Source organism: Canis lupus, chromosome 22, assembly GCF_011100685.1.
Source record: "Canis lupus familiaris isolate Mischka breed German Shepherd chromosome 22, alternate assembly UU_Cfam_GSD_1.0, whole genome shotgun sequence".
NCBI lineage: Eukaryota > Metazoa > Chordata > Mammalia > Carnivora > Canidae > Canis > Canis lupus.
The window spans coordinates 19,851,758-19,859,507 of record NC_049243.1 but is presented as its reverse complement, the minus strand read 5'-3'; positions in this window follow the sequence as shown (position 1 = coordinate 19,859,507).

Here is a 7,750-nt window from a genome sequence, read left to right as displayed (position 1 = left end):
CCATCATTCCAGACAATAAATATCTATTTACCAAAAGTCCACTCAAGTGATTCTTCCTGAACAGAGACATTGCTATTTCAAGACACTTGAAATTGATATCCGCCAATAAACATATAAATGTTAATGGTTAATAATTTTTATATGACCATGCTCATCTCTGGGGTAGGGAAAAAGGAAAAGTTCAATCTGACTTTAAAAAACAGCAATTTCTCAAATGTTTCCAGCACACCAGTGTATCATTATTCTACATGGACTGAAATGAAGAGATATGTTGTGAATTGTAGGAGCAGAGTAACCTATAAAACTGCTTAATTCCAACTCAGTATCTTTTATACTTGATATTCTACACAACCCTTACATAAGCAAAAAGATTAATATAACAAATGCATTTAATTGATCAATAATTTTGAGCAAATCTTTGGTACAATTCATTGGTCTAGACACTGTGAGTATAAATTACCCAAAACAGCAGTGCTATTGCTTTTATAAATTCCAATAGGAGGACAAACAACAGATTATCCAGCAAATATTAAACCACATCCGGGATAAATGCCTGCTAGAAATACGCAACTTGGAAAAATCCAGCAATGAGATCAATTCTAATGCGTGTTAGGGCTTGAATAAAGTTTTCCTGAGAAAGCTACTTTGCATCTAAAATGTGAAGAACGGAGCCAACTAAATATTTAATGAATTCCACGTGAGTGAAATTCATTCAACTAAGATTGAGGAGTCAAATCCTAGTTCTACTGGCACTTTCCTGGTTAACAATAGTGCTATGTGATTAACTTCATGGCTCTCCATTCATTAAGTATAAAAAAGCAAATACTGCCCAGTAATACTATAAACATTTCTCAAAAAAGGTATCACAAAGGAATTTGAAATTTTTAAAATTCTCCAGAATTAATTGATCTATCATGTGTCACTACTTATGCCCAGTTATACATATCTATGACCTCCACATTTAATTGCTGTAGATGGCATAAAGAAGGATTTGACAGGCTGGATGACCATGACCTTACAACAGCTTTCAGTCCAGTGAGTTTTTAAATCTGTTACCTTATCTAACCATCTTTGAACCAGACTGCAGTAGACTCAATCAGATTAATTCAACCCTTCTGGCAATCAATAATGATTTTGAAGCTCAGGACTATTGCTTGCTCATTATCAACTAAAACCAGACAGTCCTTGAAAATTAAATTCAATGGAATTTGATCAGATTTAGGGAAAGTAAAAGGTTATGATTACCCATTTCCTGTGCTTTAACTCAGCAGCTATATCTGATGACTTACAAAATGCTTAAATCTGTTTTGATAATTATTTTTTCTTTATTTTAATTTTCTGTAAAATTTGAGGAAAATGATGTGGAGTAGAAAAAATTTTTTTATAAAATTTAAAGCTCTAAATGATTTTGAACATTTCTTCCTTATAAATTCAAATGAAATTAACTTCCATGGGAGGCCCCATCTGGCAGTAAAACTAGGGACACACTATATGCTTTATCTTGTATTTCCTTCCAGCTAGTATAAAACTACACTACCCTAAATATATTTTTTCATTATAAATGATAAGTATTATATTTGGGGGGTAATGCAAATAATTCAGAATGCTAGTGATTTAATGAGATAAATATTTAGTAATGAAACACAAATAGTAAAGGAAATAATCTGAGATCTTTGAATTATACATGGAATCAATTCACAAGGTATGGAGGGAAATTTCTAACAGAAGTTGGAAAGGAAAAGACTGGAGCAAACAGAATCAATCAAGAGTAATTGCTTAATAACCAAATGTGTTAGCAGCAGGATGCAAGCAGGGAGTCTAGAAAAGAAACAAATTTAAAACTTTCCAGACACAGACCAAAGAGCAGCTAGCTCAAAATTGTCAGATGTCTATGAAGGAAATAGTTGGGACCGAAATAGGAGTGGAATATGTGGAAAGCTTCCAGAAAGGAAATGGTCTCGAGGGAAGTTTCTCTGGCTTCATGGTATAGACAAGCTGTCGGAGAACAAATTGTTGAAACGACTCTGCATATCAGTCACTTTCTTGTTGGTTTCCTGAGATCTCTTCCATAGACATAAAATATATCTTATAAAATAGCTGAAATGTCATGCTGAGTGTGTGATGCTTTGGATGTGTTACTTTACAGAACAATCAATAAGCAGAGGTTAGGTCTAAAGACCCAATCTGGATACAAAGTCCTCTTTAATCTTTGCAGTGGTATCAGTAGAAGTGACCAGTGCAAAATATCTAAAAATGTTGTTAAAGGGTGCTTGTTCCATTTTAGCAAGGTAAGGTATAAAAGCTTAAGAGAGTGGCAAGACCAAAGAGAAACAACATATTTGTATGCTACTTTGCTATTCTCTGTACTCAGGCAGCTTCCATTTGTTGCATGTGGGGTGTGTGTGTGTGTGTGTGTGTCATAAAAACAAATATAAATTAAAAATAAGAGGCTTAATTCTCCCTATTGAGAATAAGGAAAGAAATTCTATTTCTCTTTTCATGGAACGTTTACATTAGAAATATATTAATTGTAAGTTCTTTCTCTGTCTCTTTTAAGTGCATATAAATCTTTTTAAGAGCTAAATAAGCCTCTTGCCAGCTTTGTGACCCAGGGATATCTTGCTCAAGGACCTTTGAAATGTAATCATCAAGGAAGACAGCACTCCTAACCTCCCGTTTCTGTGGGAGGGTAGGAATCTAACTTTGGTGGGGGCTTTGCTGTAATTTGCAAAAATGCCTTCTGTCATAAAGATGTGAAGAAATTCTTTTCCCTTGGGTAAAGCCAATTAGCTAACACAAATGGTCATCTCAATGGCAAGGTGAATCTAGGATGAACTGTGTGCAACAAGTGATGCTATCAAATCCTCCTACTTGAGGACTAGTTATTGTTTATCTTGAGAGTGTGTATGTAAATGAGTGGCATCTGTTTGGCTACATAAAAGGGAGAGTTTTCTTTTTGTCTTTGCACTCTTTTAGTACAGTGTCTGATGGGTGTCACATTCTGGTTTAATTCTTATTCAATAATGCAACTGTTTTCTTTTCTCTTCTACCTTTGTGGAGAGGTTTTTTGGCTTGGCAGGATATTTTGTTTTTAGTTATACTTCACCAATAGTGTGTGTATGAGATTGTGGTTTTTGCTTTTTTTAAAAAAATTATTAAAAATATTTTTGGTCTCCTCAAGCACTTTTTTACTTCCTGTAGTTATTCCAAAGAGTCACTTTTCTCTTCATGTTTTCTAAATGAAGTCGTGAAGAGAAAAGCACAACTTCAGGCGGTGACTAACTCTTTCTCTATCTGCAAACAATGTTAACTTAGAGGAAGAGTCTCTATAACAAAGAATGCATAAGTCAGGGAAGATAAATCTTTTCTTCTATTTAAAAAAATAAATCATATTCCCAATCCTTAACTTTCCATTCCCAATTTTCAAGGTGATGAAAGGACCAGAGTTTGACTCAAATCAATAATGAAGACACCAAAACCATAAAAGTATGCAGAAGCTGAACTCAATCCTAATGAAAAAGTATGTCTAGACTTAAGCTACTTTAGGGTATAAAAAATAAATGTTTCTTATAAGTGGCAACCCTAAAATGTCTACATAGTAATGGCTCGTGGTATCAATCTACCTGGAAATGTAGAGTTGGGTAGACAGTTTGAGATGTACCTGCAAAGCAAGCACATTCTATTTTAGTTTCTGTGCATACAATCAAGGGGAAATGCTAAAAAGATAAACTTAAAAGAGCTAACGCCATTTATACCACCAAAGCCATCCTGCAGCTGGCTTTATATGCAATAGAGGAATAATCTGGGGATATGGTTTTTAAATATTTACATCTCGACAAAGTGGAGTCAGGGAGAGTTTTATCCTTCTCAGATTCAGAGGAAGAGGCAGGACAAACTAGATAAACCTCTTTAGTACCATAAATTAACACAATTCAGTAGAATATGTTATCTTTGAAATACTGAAAGTATGCCACATGTAAAGACTGAATATTCAGGAAGCAACATCTGTTACTAAGGAGAGCATAATGAATTCCACAGGTATGATGTGAAGATGAAAAAGTGGTGAAGGATAAACATTACTGTCAAAATGAAAGGTTAACTAAAAATGTGGTATGGAATCCAGAACATTGCAACTGTAAATTAGTCAATACTAAATGGGATATTTGCCTAGGAAAAAAAATATATGTATATTTTGGGCTCTGCTGGCTGTCACATACCATTACACATGGCTTGATTGAATTTAGAGTCTAGCAGAGAAAGGATAGTTACAGTGACATAATATTTTAAAAGACTGAAACTATGAAAAATACTCCATAACAATTTTTTCAGAAAATGATTAAACATTAAAATATTAACTATTTAGAAATGCATATTAAATATTTAAAATTGTATGAAGTTTTGAGGACAGACTGTCTCTGACTTGTGAGAGTTTAACTTCCTTTTTTTTTTTTTTTTCACTTTACAATGGTGCAAAAGTGATATATTTAAGAGAAACTCTACTTCAAATTTTGAATTTTGATCTCCAGGGCAAGATATAGGTGGCGTGGTATTCTCCTGTGATGCAGGGCAGCAGTACTAAAGCCTCAGCTGCCAGTTAGCCACATTATCAGGAAGGTAAACAACCAAGACAGTTAAAACCATTCTATTTGTCACTTTCAGTATAGTATCCAATAAATTACATGAGATATTAAACATTTTATTATAAAATAGTCTATGTGTTAGATGATTCTGTCCAACAGTAGGCTATGTAAGCATTCTGGGCATGTTTAAGGCAGGTGAGGCTAAGCTATGATGTTTGGTAGGTTGGTAGGTTAGGTGTATCGAATACATTTTCTACTTAACTCTATATTCAACGTAACCACAAGTTTATTGGGATGGAACCTCATCTTCAGTTGAGAAAGATATATAATTTCAAAACATATTTCAGGGGCATCTGGATGGCTCAGTTGGTTAAGCCTTTGCCTTCAGCTCAGGCCATAATTCCAGAGTCCTGGGATCAAGCCCCACGTGGGACTGCCTGCTCAGTGGGGAGTCTGCTTCTCCCTCTCCCTCTGCCTGTCGCTTCCCCTGCTTGTGCTCTTTTTCTGTAAAATAAATAAATAAAATTAAAAATAAATAAACAAAAACATATCTCAGCATAAATTTATTCTAGATATTTATTTCCTTTTGTTTTCTGGACTAGACTATATTTCTTTTAAATATGAGATCAATTTTTATATTTTTCCCTATTGAAATTGATCTATGATCAATTTTAAAAATCTTAAAAAACTGAGAAATATATAGGAAAACAAAACTCATCATCATCCTACTATCTTAAATAATGCCTCTTAAGTTTTTTACATATCTCCTAATGATATTCTTCAGTATTCTACAAACTCTTAAAACATCAATTGTCTTGAACTGTTTTTCTTTACCAATGTTTTAGGAATCATCAGGTACTGTCCTTTAATAAGTTTTGTGCCTGAATAAAGTTCACTCCTATAAACATTCTCTTCATTTTCATTAATTACTGACCAATTTATGGGTAGATAGGTAGGTAGATAAGTAGATCCATAGATACATAGATAGATATAGAGTGTTTGTTTCTTCCAAGATAAAGATGAACATGTGTGGAAACTTATTCACCATATCCTGACCTTCCGGGTGTCTGAGAATAGCACTTTCGAGGAAGAAAAGAGCCATAAGGACAGTGTGATCCTACTTAGCAGACTGTGAAGGCTGGGAATATGACCATGAACAATAAGGATCACACTAAGCATGGTTGGGCATAGAGGAGAGAAAATGAATGAAGAGACCATGATAAACCCCTAGGACTATGACTGTGATGGAATACAGCCGTCATGTTAGGGTTTAAGGTGAGAAAATCTTGAGAGATTTGGGCAGTTTCAGAATAGTAAAGGGGATCATCAGGTTTTAAATAATGTTTTGCACTATTTCTAATGTGACACTGTTGAAAGACTAGAAGGTTGGAACCGAGCATCATGGTGTTATTAGCATTGTGTATGCACATCTTTGTATAGATATTTATATAGACATTTCTTGTATTTTTAAGAAAAAGTGGATTCATAAATGTGGATTTTTAAAGACAAATGACATAAGATTATAAAGTTAAGCCATACTTTCAATGAAAATAATACCATATTTAGAAAAAAAAACAGTGAATTAACAGGTTACTAAGATAGTTAAATGGTAGTTTATTTCACCAGTGTGTTTGTAGACATTTCTGTTATGATTGGCTGTTTCCAGATCCAATTATTAGAAAAAGAAAAAGATGATCAAAGTAATGAATTACCTGTCTTTTGATGGATTCAGCTCAGATGAAAAAGTCAGTTATCTAATTAATTGTTTTGTTGATTTTCCTACACATGAACATGCAGTTCTTATCTACTCTTCTAAGATCATCTGCAAAAGCATCAAAGACATCAAAGGTAAGGAGAGAGAGCAGTTACTGGATGAATCCTAATAATCAAGTCACAAAGAGTAGGAAGAGACTTTTTTATGTAAATGTAGATTATACCAAATGATCCTAGATTTCTAGAACCAAGAGCAAACTATTTAGCTGAGGAAAAAGAGCCCACCATTTCTCTGGACAATTTAAAAATGGTAAATACTGACATTTTATTTGAGCCTTTTAAATAAGTGGAAGGGTGACAATGGATGAAAAAAAAATCTCTATTTTTCAGTTTCACTGATGGTCTGCTTCCAAAGCTGAAATTCACACAGCTGTTAATTTTTGCAGAGGGCACTCCTTCTACAGCTGCCCATTGCTTCAGTAGGAGCCAACAAGGGACCATGCAGAGAAATTGATGGAAAACCTGGTAGAATTATAGTCATCATAATAGTCATGGGCTGTACTGTTTGTGTGTTGATTTGAATTAAAATTGATACAGCACACTAGAGACAAAGCCTACCAATACTGCAATAAAGCTCTGCCTGTGTGATATTTTAATTACTTTAAAATGAAATATTTTGTTGAACCACACCAGCAGTTTAAATTAATACTTGTGTAGTAAGTACTGTGGTCCTCCACCCAAATCATCTGTTTAGGGTCAATAGACCCACATGTGGTCACTCAATAGGAATCATCCTCCATTGTGAGGTACCACAGCACCTGGCTGATGTGGGGATACAAAAGCCTGACACTCATGCTTCAAATGGAGCAACTCTGAAGGTTCAGATGAACTCCCAGAGGAAGGGCTGAAGCCTCCATTGCAACTGTGTTGTGGGTGTGTCTGGCCCAATCGTAGCTTCCCATGATGCCATGATGGTATTCTATGGTCCTATTCAGTTAAATACTAATTTAGGTATTGCTGTGAGAATATTTTTTTAGATATGGTTAAAGTCCACAATCAATTGAATACAAATAAGGGACAATCATAGGTAATCTGATTGGGTCTGATTCAATTAGCTGAAAGGTGTGTTCAGAGCAGTCTGAGGCTTACTAATGAAGAAATTTTGACTGTGGACAGCAGCTTCAGCCTATACTGAGAGGTCCAGCCTGCTCTTCCTGATAGACTGTTCTATGGATTTTGAATTTGACTACCCAGCTGGCTCCTACAATGGCTTAAGCTGATTTCTTGCAGTAAATCTAATATATACCTCCTACTTGGTCTGTTTCGCTGGTTAAATCCTGACAGATACACTCCTGAACTTTCAAGCATATCTCTAGAGCATTTCTGATACACCATTTGCACACAGATCCAGGGATCACAGTCTAAGACAGCATGCTTTCATCCTTCAATTTTCTTCA